Here is a 14,468-nt window from a genome sequence, read left to right on the forward strand (position 1 = left end):
TGGCCTCCCAAAGTGCTGGGATTACAGGCATGAGTCACTACGCCTGGCCTCAAGCAATGGTTATGCCCCTTTTACAGTTAAGGAAATAAGGCTCAAGTGACGTGCTCAAGATCACATAATGAGTTGGTAGTGGAGCCAGAATTTGAACCCAGATGGTGCCAGAACTTTTGCTGCAAGGGGGAAACCAAAACAGCTGTGGAGCAAAGTGGGACTCAGGGAAATTGTGGCTATGGGATGTGCTTTTGTGGAGCATGCTGAAGGGATGGACTCTGGCCGCACCTAGGAATTCTAGGTGGGTCTGACTTACCTGAGCCATTTCGTCTTTGCTTCTCATTTTCACTATGAAATCTGGCCTGAGGAGAGTATGTTTTCTGTAAACAGAAAGAAAGTAGGTGGAGGTGAGGACCCTTGGTTCTTTGGCAGAGGGAGGGGTGATGGGATATTCACAATGTATTTGAGTCTTTTGACGACTCAAGGCACTGGTCAGGGTCAAAGTCCTCTCCAGAGAAAGAAATTATCATAGTCTTTGGAATGGATGTATGTGTGTGTGCCCACGTGTGTATTTATGAGACACATGCTCTTTTTTAAAAAATGAACTTTATTATTTTTTAAAATAGTTTTAGATTTAGGGAAAAGTTAAGAAGATAGTACAGACAGTTATCTTATACCCCACACCCAGTTTCCCTGTTATTAACACCTTACATGTATGCAGCTGTACATGTGAGTTGTATGGTGCATTTGTTACAATTAATAGACCATATTGATGCATTATTATTAACTAAAGTTTATACTTTATTCAGATTTCCCGAGTTTTTACCTAATGTCTCTTTTCTGTTCCAGAATCCCTCCAGAATACTACGTAACATTCAGTCATCATGTCCACTCTGGCTGCTTTGGCTGTGACAGTTTCTCAGACTTTCCTTGTTTTGGATGACTTGCACAGTTTCTAAGAGCCCTGAGGCCCATGTTCTTTTAGGTCAAGCTCATGCCCATGCCGTTCCTTCCGCCTGGACTGCCTTCTTCCTACCTTCCTGGCAAAGTCCTCATTCTTCAGGGATCAAGTCAGAAGGCTCCAGGACTTGGTCCTTAGGCCCAGTTCTCGGACATCTTCTCTTGTCTCTCTACACTCTCAGGGCTTTAAAGAGAACTCTAAGCCAATATTCCCCTAATGTATTATATATTTTCAATCTAGACCATGCTTCTGAGCTTTGACCTTGTCCAATCAACTACTTGACATCTTCACTTGAAAGTCTAATAAACACCTGAAACTCATCATGGCCCAAACAGAACTCTTGACACCCAAGCCTCCAACCTGTGCCTCCCCTGTCTGCCCCATCTCAGCACATGGCTCTACTCTGACTCTGTTGCTCAGACCAGGAGCCTGGGAGTCTTCCTTGCCCTGTCTTCCTGCAACCTCATAGTCGTCTGATCTCCCAGACCTGGTGAGTCCACCTTCTAGTGAATTTCTGGAGTCCATCCACTTCTCCCAGGCCTCCATGCCACCACCCTAGCCTGGGTACAACTGAATACAGCAGTAAATTGTTTTCTGTATTAGTCAGTTTTCACACTGCTATAAAGATACTGCCTGAGACTGGGTAATTTATAAACAAAGAGGTTTAACTGGCTCACAGTTCCAAATGGCTGGAGAGGCTCCAGGAAACTTACAATTATGGTGAAAAGCGAAGGGGAAGTAAGGAACATTTTACATGGCAGCAGGAGAGACAGAGAGAGAGCATGTGCAAGGAAGTGCCACACTTTAAAGCCATCAGCTCTTGTGAGAACTCACTCACTGTCACGAGAACAGCATGGGGGAATCTGCCCCCATGACCTAAACACCTCCCACTAGGTCCCTCCCTCGACATGTGGGGATTACAATTTGAGATGAGATTTGGGTGGGGACACAGAGCCAAACCATATAACTCTCCTTCAAGTCGTTCTCCACAAAGACTCAAGTGTGAGCTATTAAAGCATAACTCAGATCCTGATTCTGCCTTCCTTGGAACCCTTCTGCGTCATGTCTTCCCTTTGCACTGGGGACTCAAACCCACATGCCTTCCCCAGGCCTACAAGGCTTCTGCAGCCTGGCGCTTCCCTGCCAGCCTCTCAAATTCCATCTGTTTGTTCCTTCCACTGTGCAAGGGCCTGGATGCCTCATTGAATACAACAAAGGTCCCTGTCCTTGCGGCGTTCACATTCACATTCTAGTGTGGGAGAGAGACAATAATCACGATGAATAAGTAAGGTAGACAGTGTGGAAGGAGACCAGAGAGACTTGGGAAAAAAGGAAGTGGAGAGGAGGGAAAGAGGGAGGCTGGTGGTAAGTGGGGACCACCTGTGGTCATAAGTAGATGCTCAAATGGGTCTCAGTGGGAAGATGAAACATGGACACAGACTTGAAAGAAGCTGGGAGTTAGCCAAGTGGACATCCTGGGGCAGAGTCAGCAGTTACTGCAAAGGTTCCGAGCTGGGCTGTGCCTGGCATATTCAGGAGCAGCAAGGAGGTCAGGGTGGCTGAAGTGGAGGGAACACAGGGGCAGTTACATGAGAGAAGATCAGTGAGGAGACAGGGGCCAACTTCCCCCACGCCTCATACTCCAACCACTGAGAACTCTCTGGGTTCCCTGAAAGCCATGGCTTCTCTCACCTGCTAGCTTCTGCAGGAACTATTCCCTTCACCTGGGAAGCTCCCCCATTCTGCCTGGCTCACTCCTTCTCATCCTTTAGGTCTTGGCAGAAATGCTACTTCCTCAGGGAGGTCCCCCTCAACCATGTGCTTCTGTAGCACTCAGACTTCCCCTATGTTAATACTTCCCACTGAATTATGACTCTTTCAGCCCCGCTTCCTTCACCACACTGGACTTGCCTTGAAAAGGAATTGGGTCCTATTCACAGCTGTCTCCCCAGGGCCCAGCCTGGAGCTGTGCTTGGAGTGGACACTCAGCAAAGATTTATTGAGGGAATGAATGAATCAGTGAATGAGGGAATGCAGCCACATAAAGGCCTCTGCGCTGTATGATAAAGTGGGTAATTTCCCAGAGAGTGAGCCAGGGCCAGAACCAGGAGAGGCCTCAGCTGTGGCCTGCTCAGGGATGATCAGGGTGAACAGAATTGCCTGGGGTCCTGTTGTTTCCCCTGGGGGTTCCAATTTTGAACTCCACCACCAAGGAGGGGATGGAAGAGGGAGAGGGAGAGTGTTTGTGGTTTGAAGTATCTTTTGTGCCTTTTTTTTTTTTTTTTTTTTTTTTTGAGATGGAGTCTCGCTCATCACCCAGGCTGGAATACAGTGGCGTGATCTCGACTCACTGCAGTCTCCACCTCCCAGGTCCAAGTGATTCTCCTGCCTCAGCCTCCCGAGTAGCTGGGACTACAGGCGCCCACCACCACATCTGGCTAATTTTTTGTATTTTTAGTAGAGACGGGGTTTCACCATGTTAGCCAGGATGGTCTTGATCTCTTGACCTCGTGATCCGCCCGCCTTGGCCTCCCAAAGTGCTGAGATTACAGGCTTGAGCCACCGCGCCTGGCCTCTTTTGTGTTTTTTAATGAAAGGATTAAGGGAAGAAGTAACCTCATCTGTGGAAGAAAATTTCGGGACATAGAAAAAAGACCCAGTCTAGAGAGTCCAGAGGGGATCTGAGCTGCTGCTCATCTCTCTCCACACAGACCTGGGAAGGTGGACTGGATCCAAGGGCAACATCAGCATCACAAAGCCAGAATTTCAGAAGGAGCAGTTCCCAGAACTGGAGTTCAAAGAAATGTCACTTGCCTCAGGGATTTGCCCCTGCCTGGAACTGGCAAATTGACTTTACTCACATGCCCTGATCAGGAAACTAAAATACCTCTTGGTCTGGGTAGACCCTTTCACTGGATCGGTAGAGGACTTTCCCACTGGGTCTGACAGAAGGTCATTTCTTCCCTTCTGTCAGACATAATTCCTTGGTTTGGCCTTCCCACCTCTATACAGTCTGATAACGGACCGGCCTTTATTAGTCAAATCACCCAAGCAGTTTCTCAGGCTCTTGGTATTCAGTGGAATCTTCGTACCCCTTACCGTCCTCAATCTTCAGGAAGGGTAGAACGGACTAATGGTCTTTTAAGGACATACCTCACCAATCTCAGCCTCCAACTTAAAAAGGACTAGACAGTACTTTTACCTCTTGCCCTTCTCAGAATTAGAGCCTGTCCTCAAGATGCTACAGGGTACAGTCCATTTGAACATTTATATGGATGCACTTTCTTGCTTGGCCCCAACCTTGTCCCAGATACCAGCCTCCAGGCGACTATCTTCCAGTCCTCCAGCAGGCTAGACAGGAAATTTGCCAAGATGCTAATCTTCTATTGCCTACTCCAGATTCCCAGCCATATGAAGACACCCAAGCTGGATGATCAGTTCTTGTTAAGAATCTGACCCCTCAAACTCTACAACCTCGATGGACCGGACCCTACTTAGTCATCTATAGTATCCCAACTGCCATCCGCCTGCTGGACCCTCCCCATTGGGTTCACCATTCTAGAATAAAGCTGTGTCCATTGGACAGCCAGCCTGATCTCTCCTCTTCCTCTTGGAAGTCACAAGTACTCTTTCCTACTTCCCTTAAACTCACTCGCATTTCTGAAGAGCAGTAATAACCTTTATGAGCCTAATATATCCCTTCATTCTATTAGATCTATTCATTCTTACACTACTTTTTGCAACAGGCCTTTACGCAGTCACCCCTGCTACTTGGACTGCATCCCAAAAACTTGTCATCCCCACTATCTTCTGTCTAGTCATACTCCTATTCGCCATTCTCAACTACTCGTAAATGCCCTGCCCTTGTTTACACTGCCAGTTTGCACTTTTCCTCCAAACCATCATAACGGATATATCCTGGTTTTACCTCAAACAGCCACCCTTAACTCTCTCTTGAGGTGGATAAAAGATCGTCAGTGGCAAGGTACACTCCAATTCTTCTATCCTGATGAAGTCTTTTTTTTTTTTTTTTTTTTTTACTTTTCTACTCACTCTTATCCTTGCCCCCATTCTCCAGTTACTCTCTACCCCTCCCTAATTACCTCCAACATACTATCAATCTCACTGACTCCCTCCCTGCCATTTCTAATCTCTCCTTAGCGAACAATTGCTGGCTTTGCATTTCCCTTTCTTCCTGCTCTTACACAGCCGTCCCCGCTCTACAGGCTGACCGGACTACCTCTCCCTCTCCCTGTACCTGTGAACCTCCTTTAATAGCCCTCATCTTTACCTACCTGAGGAACTTCTTTACTTTCTAGACTTCCTAGATTTGGTGAGAACTCCCCAGACATTTCGCACCAACAAGCTGCCACATTTCTCTGCGTCTACTTACGGCAACCTTTCTCCTTATGTCAATTCCACCCCCCCGACCCCCATATTTGGACCCTTCACAACACAAACTACTATCTCTGTTGCCGTTCCTTTGTGCATCTCTCAGCAAAAATCCACCGGAATTACCCTGGGTAACCTTTTACCTTCTCTATGCTCCTTCACTCTTCATTACCAAAACCATTACACACATTACCAAAACCATTAGGGCTTTTCAGCTCTGTATTACAGATAAGCCCTCTATCCATACTGACAAACTTAAAAATATTAGCAGTTACTATTGCTTAGGAAGACATTTGCCCTGCATTTCACTCTATCCTTGGCTACCTTCCCCTTGTTCTTTGGACTCTCCTCCCAGCCCCTCTTCTTGTTTACTTATCCCCAACCCCATGAATAACAATGAAAGGTTGCTTGTAGGCACTGTGCGCTTTCTCATACACCGTGAAAATTGAACCCCCCCAACACAGTTGCCCCATCAATCCCCACTACAACCTCTAACGGCTGCTGCCCTCGCTGGATCCCTAGGAGTCTGGGTGCAAGACACCTCTTTTGGTGCTCCTTCTCATCTTTTCACTTTACATTTCCAGTTTTGCCTTACACAAGGTCTCTTCTTCCTCTGTGGCTCCTCCACCTACATGTGTCTACCTGTTAACTGGATAGGCACATGTACACTAGTTTTCCTTACCTCCCAAAATCAATTTGCAAATAGGACAAAACAGCTTCCTGTTCCCCTCATGACACCAACATTTCACTACTGTTTTGTTTTTCTTATTATTAACATAAGAAGACAGGAATAGGTCTTGACTTACTTACTGCTGAAAAAAGAGGACTCTGTATATTTTTAAATGAAGAGTTTTGTTTTTACCTAAATCAATCTGACCGGGAATGACAACATAAAAAACTCAAGGATAGAGCCCAAAAACTTGCCAACCAAACAAATAATTACACTTAACCCCCTTGGACACTCTCTAATTGGATGTTCTGGGTCTTCCCAATTCTTAGTCCTTTAATACCTGTTTTCTTCCTTCTTTTATTTGGATCTTGTGTCTTCTATTTAGTTTCTCAATTCATACAAAACCACATCCAGGCCATCACCAATCATTCTATATGACAGATGCTCCTTCTAACAACCCCACAATATCAACCCTTACTCCAAAATCTTTCTTCAGTTTAATCTCTCCCACTGTAGGTTCCCATGCTGCTCAAAGCAGCCCGAGAAACATCGCCCATCATCTCTCCATACCACCCCCCAAAATTTTCTCCACCCCAACACTTTACCACGATTTTGTTTTGTTTTTCTTATTAATATAAGAAGACAGGAATGTCAGGCCTCTGAGCCCACGCTAAGCCATCATATGCCCTGTGACCTGCACGTATACATCCAGATGACCTGAAGCAACTGAAGATCCACAAAATAAGCGAAAATATCCAGGTCCTGCCTTAACTGATGACATTCCACCATTGTGATTTGTTTCTGCCCCACCTTAATTGATCAACTGTTAGTTGTATTTGTGACAATACACCCTCCCCGCCCTTGTGATAATGTGTATTCCCTGGCCCTTAAGAAGGTACTTTGTAATGTTCTCCCCACCCTTGAGAATGTACTTTGTAAGATCCACCCCTTGCCCGCAAAAAATTGCTCCTAACTCCACCGCCTATCCCAAACCCGTAAGAACTAATGATAATCCCACCACTCTTTGCTGACTCTCTTTTTGGATTCAGCCCACTTGCACCCAAGTGAAATAAACAGCCTTGTTGTGGGCACGCACACACACACACAAAATGTTGCTTGCACACCTGCCAACCCCCTTCCATTCAAGACTTGTTGGAAAATAACGCCAACCTGTATCCAGTGGAACCTCAGTGTCCAAGGCAGAGGCCTCTCTCCCTTCAATGGTTGGCATTTGGTGAGCGAGAGAAACTCCACCTAGATCATTGCTGATGCATTACTGATAACTGATAGTATTTTCCAAGGACTATGCTGAAAAATATGGCCAACTGTCATGTGTTCACACCATTTTCAAATCGGGAGATGCTGGCTTAGTTATAATTTTGGTTAGTGAAAGTTAGCAGACACAAATTCCAGAGGAAATACTGTTGTGTAATGCACAACACATCTCAATACAACTGGGCACAACTCAATCTTCCCTGAGGCAAAGACATCTGCATTTCTCCTGTCCTTCCTGTGGCCTCTGCCTGCTTCTTTTTCATGTCCTGATTGTTGAGAAAAACCTCTTGGCATTGGTCACTGGCAGCCTCAATGATCCTATCCCCACATCCTCCTCTTCCCCAGTTTGTCCCATTGCTTCTCCTAGAGGCTGAAGCCTCAATGTGAAAGTGTCAAGAAGACCAACCATGGGCCCAATCCACATCTGCCATAGTCTTCCCCATGCACCAAGGAGCATTTAAGGGACCTTGCTTTATTTGTTTTTAAACATTTAAAAATTGAGGTGTAGGCTGGGTGCGGTGGCTCACGCCTGTAATCCCAGGACTTTGGGAGGCTGAGGCAGGCAGATGGTGTGAGCTCAGGAGTTCGAGACCAGCCTGGTCAACATGAAGAAACCCTGTTTGTACTAAAAATACAAAAAATTAGCCAGACCTGGTGGTGGGTGCCTGTGATCCCAGCTACTCGGGAGGCTGAGGCAGGAGAATCACTTGAACCTGGGAGGTGGAGGTTGCAGTGAGCCCAGATCGTGCCACTGCACTCCAGCCTGGGTGATGGAGCAAGATACCGTCTCAAAATAAATAAATAAATAAATAAAAATTGAGGTGTAGCATAAAGTCCACTAACCTTACTTGTGCAGCTCAATGAGGTTGTATATATGTGTTCACGCACATAACCACCTCCAAGATCAAGATATAAAACAAGATTGGCTTGCTTTATATCTTGATATATATGGCAAAATATATATCAAGACTGACTGCACCCCAGTCAATACCTACTTTCTCCCAGAATAAGAGCCATTCTGGCCTCTGTCACTACAGATTCGTTTCTCTTACTCTAGAACTTCACATAAATGGAATAATAAAATGTGCTGGTTTTGGCCTGGCTTCTTTTACTCAGCCGTGTGTTTGAGATTCATCAGTGTGGCCGCCTGTGTCAGTAGTTCATTCCTCTTGATTTCTGACTTAAGTATTCCATTTGGTGGCTATGTCACAGTTTGCTGATACATTCTCCTGAGAACGAACATTTGGATGGTTTCCAGTTTTTGGCTATCACTCATAAAGCTGCTATGAACACCTTTCCATGAATTTTTGGGTCAAAATGATTACTCATTTCTCTTGGGCAGATATCCAGCAGTGGACTTGGGGGGTCATAGGTAGGTGAATGTTTAGCTATAGTGGATACTGCCAACAATGATCATGTCACTTCGTATTATACTTCTGACATGTTTACAACATAGATTTTTGGGGACACATTGAGGTCACTCCCATACACAATGCTTTGGATTGGCAGGGAGGAGGAAGGTGTTAGCAAAATTGCATCGTTGATAAATACACATGGGCCTGAATTCTGAATTTGGAAGAGATGAGGGTTGGACCTTAGGGTATTTGTCCTTGAAATCTGGAGTGAATCAGTTGGAGGTATGTCTCTAGGTATCTTTATTTACACCTCCATTAGACTGTAAACACTATGAGAATAGGAATTGCAACTTATTCAGGGATATGTCTGCAATGCCTAGCACAGTTCTTGGCACATGGGTGCTTTGTAAATAAAAATTAATAGATTATCAACTTAATAATTGTAGCAAACAGCTATCGAGCCCATTCTACTGCTGGGCACTGTAACATGACTTTACCGATATGGTCTCATTTAAACCACATGAAAGTCCTCTGAGATTAGGGAAGAGTGAAGTTCTTGTGAAGGAAGCTGAGGCTTTCGGCAGGTTAAGATACACAGTTGGATGGAAATTAAAAAATAAAAAAGATACACAGCTGGCAAGTGGCAGCTTTGTAAGTAGACTTGAGGCAGTCTGACTCAGGAGCTTTCGTGTGTGTGTAAGATGGCAAGAGCCTGCACTCATGTTACAGAGGAGGAAACTGAGGCTCAGCGAGGTTAAGGAACGCTTCTCCCTGGAGTCAGCTGGGCCAGCCTCCCCACCTGGCTTCTTCTTAAAGGTTGAATATTTGTAGTGCAGAGCGCTGGCTGCTGCCCTCCTCTACAGCCTCCATTCTCTGGAGCACACAGCCACTGGATGTCACAACACTCACCCCGAGCCTCCACCTCAGGGCTTCACTCTCACAAAGCCACCCTATTGTGAGGTGATGCCTGCCACCTCTCTTTTCCATCCCCAGGGATGGAGAGAATCAGACCCGGCAATCCTTCCTTTAAAGTGCTGGGCTCTGTTTGGAGCAGGCGCCCAGCCCTGGGACTTGTTCCTTTGCAGGGGTCCACTTACATCACATGGGTGTTGAGTTCTCAGCCGAGGTGCAGTAATGAGGGCACTGCTTTCCATCAAAGGAGGCCTCCACAATTCTGGTCTCCAGGGCCTTCTCACACCTCCATTCATTCAGCCCCTTAGGTGTCAGAGGCCCAGAAAACTGCTCTCCTGGAACTCAAGCTGAGGCCCTGGGTGGGAGCCACCCACCCCCCGCCAGCAGGCAGAGGGGCAGTCTTTTCTCCACACCTTGGACTTGGTGGGTGGTTGTTTCATTTCCCTTAAACGCTTGCAAAATAATTCACACAAGTAATACATAAATCCACTGCTACTCTAAACATTTGGAACCACTCAGTTGCATACAGATTTTAAAAAGTAACATTTCTCCTTACTGTCCCAGCCATGCCCTAATCTCACCCCCTTCCCTGAGTCATCACTGTTTTTGATGCTGCATGTGTGAGTTTGGTCATTTTTCTGCAGCTTCCTTTTTAAACTCTCTGGTATGTCTTGGAGATATTTCTACATCGGTACATGTAGATCCACCTCATTCTTCTGATCTACTACAGTGTAAACCACAGTGTGGTGCCCTATGGTTGTTTTTTTTTTTTTTTTTTTTGAGACGGAGTCTCGCTCTGTCGCCCAGGCTGGAGTGCAGTGGCGCTATCTCGGCTCACTGCAAGCTCCGCCTCCCGGGTTCCCGCCATTCTCCTGCCTCAGCCTCCCAAGTAGCTGGGACTACAGGCGCCCGCCACCTCGCCCGGCTAACTTTTTTTTGTATTTTTAGTAGAGACGGGGTTTCATTGTGTTAGCCAGGATGGTCTCGATCTCCTGACCTCGTGATCCACCCGTCTCGGCCTCCCAAAGTGCTGGGATTACAGGCTTGAGCCACCGCGCCCGGCCTATGGTTGTTTTTTTAAACCATTCTGCTTTAGTTGGCCATTTAGGTTGCTTCCAATTTTTCTTTTCTTTTCTTTATTTTGAGACAGAGTTTTGCTCTTGTCACCCTGGCTGGAGTGCAATGCCGGGATCTCGGCTCACTGTGACCTCCGCCTCCCAGGTTCAAACAATTCTCCTTCCTCAGCCTCCTGAGTAGCTGGGATTACAGGCACACACCACCATGCCCGGCTAATTTTTGTGTTTTTAGTAGAGATGGGGTTTCACCATGTTGGCCAGGCTGGTCTCAAACTCCTGACCTCAAAAGATCTGCCTGCCTCGGCCTCCCAAAGTGCTGGGATTATAGGAGTGGGCCACCATACCCAGTCTCAATTTTTCACTATTACAAATAATTCTACTCCAAACACCCTTGTACTTGTTGCCTTTCTGTCCACGTGGGTGAACGTTTCTCTAGGGCAGACACTGGGAAGTGGAAATGCTAGACCAAGAAGTACATGTATCTTAAGTTTTAGTAGATGCTGCCAAATTATTTTGCAAAATGGCTGTACCATTTTCCAAACCTTTTCCAAACATTTTCCAAATCTCAGGCCTTCCGTGCCTGAGATTATGGGACTGTTCACACCTTCAGCAAGCCTGGATGTTAGGAATCTAGGTTTGTCTACTAAAAACTAAAACTAATCTCTAGTGTTAGAAGTCGGGATAGCGGTTGCCCCTGTGGAGGGCAATAGCGGATGGGAAGGGGCAGGAGGGGCTTCCAGGGTGCTGTTGATGTTCTGATTCTTGATCTGGTTACACAGGTATTTTCAGTTTCTAAAAATGTGTTAAGTAGTATACTTAAAACAAGTGCACTTTTTTTTTTTTTTTTTTTTTTTTTTTGAGATGGAGTCCCGCTCTGTCGCCTAGGCTGGAATACTGTAGTGTGATCTCGGCTCACTGCAACATTTGCCTCCCGGATTCAAGTGACTCTCCTGCACCTGGCTAACTTTTTGTATTTTTAGTAGAGATGGGATTTCACCATGTTGGTCAGGCTGGCCTCAAACTCCTGAGCTCAAGTGATCCTCTGCCTCAGCCTCCCAAAGTTCTGGGATTACCGACATGAGCCACCATGCCCAGCCAAGGTGCACTATTTAATATGCGTGTTATTCTTTGGTAAAAAGTACAATTTCCCCCCATTCCTGCAATTTAATGGGTGATAGGACAACATCCCATGATTATTTCATTTTGGAGACTGAGCCTTCTTTTGATATTTGGCCTTCTGGATTCCTTCTTCTGGGTCTTGTGAGAGTGCTTTGCCTGCCAGGGGACACCCTTTTTTGTAAAGGGGAAAAGGGACTTGACTGTTTCTGAGCATCTACTATATAGATGCTCTTGAATCCTCACAGCAACCTTTCAGGGTAGGTACCATTTACCCCATTTTACAGACAAGGAGGTGAGGCCTCAGAGCAGACCTGCCCGAGGCCATAAAATATCAGACTGAAGAGTCCTACCCTCCTCTCTGTCTTTTAAGTGACAGCTGCTTATGTGACAGGCTTTGGGCTACCCATGCAGCAGGCATGATCCTAAACCCCTGCAACAGCTCAGTGTGGTAACTATATCGTCATCCCATTTTACAGATGAGAACAGTGAGGCTCAAAAGAGTTGAGTGACTTTTGCTCAGCTCCTCCAGTGATGGAGCAGGTTTGAGTCCAGGTCGGCCTGGCTCCAAAGCTGGGACAGTGAATTCAATAGAATGTTCTGCGAGGATGGATACATTCGCTGTCTTTCTGATAACATGGTAGGCACTAGCCACATGCGACTACTTAGCACTCAAGATGTGGCTAGTGCAACTGAGCAGCTGAAATTTTAGTCTTATTTAATCATAATTAATTAAGTGGACTGCTTTGGACGGTGCAGCTCTAAGGAGACAGGACAGGGGGAGAAACGCCACAGGGAGCACGCAAAGAGAACAGAGCTGCCACCAGGTGGGAAGCCTCCAGCCTGCCACAAGGGACTCACTGAAGGACCCCCACAGGACCCGACAGAGCCCTCACAGGTCTCCCTTCGGGCACCAGAACCATGCCCTGTGGAAAGAGCCAGCATTTTGTAATCAGATGCAGCCTTACCAAGCCTCTTAACCTAAGACTCAGGTTCCTTGTGTATAAAATAAGTATCAAAATAGAGCTTGTTTTAATATTGAATGAGAGAATACACAGTGCCTGGCACATAATTGGTACTCAATAGGCTATTTAATAATCACATTGCTATTACCACAATTCTGTTATTGATCATAGGCTCACTTTTAAACTTTTAAATAAGCTTTTTCATTATATAATAATAAAGCCATTTAAATTGTTATTCACAGTTATTAAACAATGCAGATGGGCGTAAAGCACAACCCCCAAATCTCCAAATACTTCAAGCCCACATCCTCCTCCCAGAAAAAACCGATGTAAGTAATTTCTTATGCATCCCTCCAGGAATTGTCTGTTCTTCTATAAACATCCAGAACGATTCCAATCTATACTTTAGAAAGTGCAGATGGGATCACACTAAATGTACCAGAGGTTACACCTTGCTTTGTCACTTTATGGCACATCGAGGACATGTTTACACACTTGCACATTCAGACTCACCACATTATCTACTGTTTGCACAATGTTTCATAGCAGAGGTCATTGAAAACTTATTTTAGAGGTCCTAACTGATGGATATTTAAGTGGTTGCCATATATTTTGCTGTTATGAGGAAGGTTTCGATGAATACCCCATGTGTATCTTTCTGTACATGGGTAAGTGCACCCACCCAGAGGGTAAATTCTTACCATTAGGATTTCTGGGTCAGTGACTGGGATATTTTCCACTGTGCTGGATCTTGGTATATGTACAATCTCATGTTAAACCTCTTAAGAGTACTGGATTTTAAAGGAATATTCTGGCAAGTTCTTCTGAAAAGGTTCTTCAGTTCATGCTAATAATCACCCCTGGAATGTATTTGCTGGGTGGGTTGGAAATTTTGGCAAAAACTGATCTTTTCTTTAAGCAGATCTGGTTTTTAAAGTCTTTGTGGTGTAAATGTGGATGGGGCCCGGAGAGGGGACTTGGCAAGGGGGCTCCTGGAGGTCAAGGAACTGGATCCCCACTAATCCCATCTCAGGCAGGCTGGAGCAGAGGGAGAAAATTCTGCCTTCCTGGGAGGCCAATCCTGTATGAGGCAGAGCTTTGAGAGCTTATGAAATAACACACCAGGAAGCTGCTGAGTCTGTGGCTCAGGGCAGGGAAGGGGGAAGAGAGAAGACACCTAGCAGGCTTTGCCAATGACTGGACAAGGGCAGTTCTCAGCAGGTGAAATCTAAACGGTCCACAAACGTAAGAAAGATGCTCTGCCTCCCCAGAAATCAAAGCAAATGCACACTCAAGAAACAATGAGGTATTATTTTTCACCTATCAGATTGGCATAAATGAAAATATAATGATACCCAGTGTTGGAGAGGGTGTGAGGAAACAGACACTCTGGTGTACTCCTGGAGGGGATGTTGATAGTACAGGCGTCCTGCGGGGAAACGTGCGTCGAAAGCCCTACAAACCAGGCAGATATCTGTGCTGTTCCATTTCTAGGTATTTGTTTTAAGAAAATAATTGAACATATTTCACAAAGATATATGGTCAAGAATGTGCATTAACAAGCATTGTTCAAGATAATAAAAAGATTGGCAATATGGTAAATGTCCAGTGATAGGGGATTGATTAAATTGTACTATTTCTATACAAGGTAACAATCTGTGGCTAAGAAGGATGTTGTAGACCTAGGTTTACTAATATGGAAGATGTCCACTATCTATTTATAAAAATTAAGTGAAAAAAAAACAGGTTACAGGA

At 45.5% G+C, this 14,468-nt stretch overlaps 1 protein-coding gene across 1 annotated transcript in view; it reads right to left on the reverse strand.

Moving 5' to 3' along the window:
* The window catches only part of PDHB (pyruvate dehydrogenase E1 subunit beta), a 171,109-nt gene extending 168,419 nt beyond the window's left edge, over positions 1-2,690 (reverse strand). The window contains exon 1 of the mRNA XM_050781252.1: positions 2,687-2,690. The gene's annotated coding sequence lies outside the window, so the exon portion shown is untranslated. The remainder of the gene's footprint in view (positions 1-2,686) is intronic.
* Between the last annotated feature and the right edge of the window lie 11,778 nt (positions 2,691-14,468).

The sequence above is a fragment of the Macaca thibetana genome, chromosome 2 (genome assembly GCF_024542745.1).
Source record: "Macaca thibetana thibetana isolate TM-01 chromosome 2, ASM2454274v1, whole genome shotgun sequence".
Classification (NCBI taxonomy): domain Eukaryota; kingdom Metazoa; phylum Chordata; class Mammalia; order Primates; family Cercopithecidae; genus Macaca; species Macaca thibetana.